The sequence below is a fragment of the Myotis davidii genome, unplaced genomic scaffold (genome assembly GCF_000327345.1).
Source record: "Myotis davidii unplaced genomic scaffold, ASM32734v1 scaffold2569, whole genome shotgun sequence".
NCBI classification, from domain to species: Eukaryota; Metazoa; Chordata; class Mammalia; order Chiroptera; family Vespertilionidae; genus Myotis; species Myotis davidii.
Genome location: NW_006300150.1, coordinates 48,750 through 49,211, shown reverse-complemented (window position 1 = coordinate 49,211; position 462 = coordinate 48,750). Strand labels below are relative to the sequence as shown.

Below are 462 nucleotides of genomic sequence, written 5' to 3'. Positions count from 1 at the left end.
GGGGTCCTGAGGCCGTGATCACGGTCGTTCCTGGTTCGCCAGCGAGCCTCGGTTTATGCCGCGGGCCGCGCCCCTATCCGCACTTGGAGAGCATCTGTAACCGCGTCGGGTGGCCACGCCTGACCGGTGATGCTGCAAACCCAGTTCCCGCACGTTGCCGCCCCTGTGATGCCCTTGGCCAGACAGGCGCCGCCCCGCCCCGCCCCGGTTCCTGCTTTCAAATTCATGTCATCTGGTCCCGGCAGGGTAGCTAAGTCCCCCACCCCCGCGGACGCCCGTGTTTTCCGCCAGGCGCGGGGGCGGGGCGAGGAGGAGGACGCCAATGCGGAGTGCGGTCCCTGCTCCTGCTTGCTGCGTTGCGTCCCCACGAGCCAGTCCCAGAATATCCGACTGCGCCCTCCCGATCATGAATTTTTAGGATCAGTACCTGCCTTGTGGCTGCAATTCAGTGTGACTGTGTCT

At 65.2% G+C, this 462-nt stretch overlaps 1 long non-coding RNA gene across 1 annotated transcript in view; it reads left to right on the top strand.

The window, feature by feature from the left end:
- LOC107185092 overlaps window positions 1–462 on the top strand; it is a 16,767-nt gene that overhangs the window by 728 nt on the left and 15,577 nt on the right. The window lies entirely within an intron of this gene.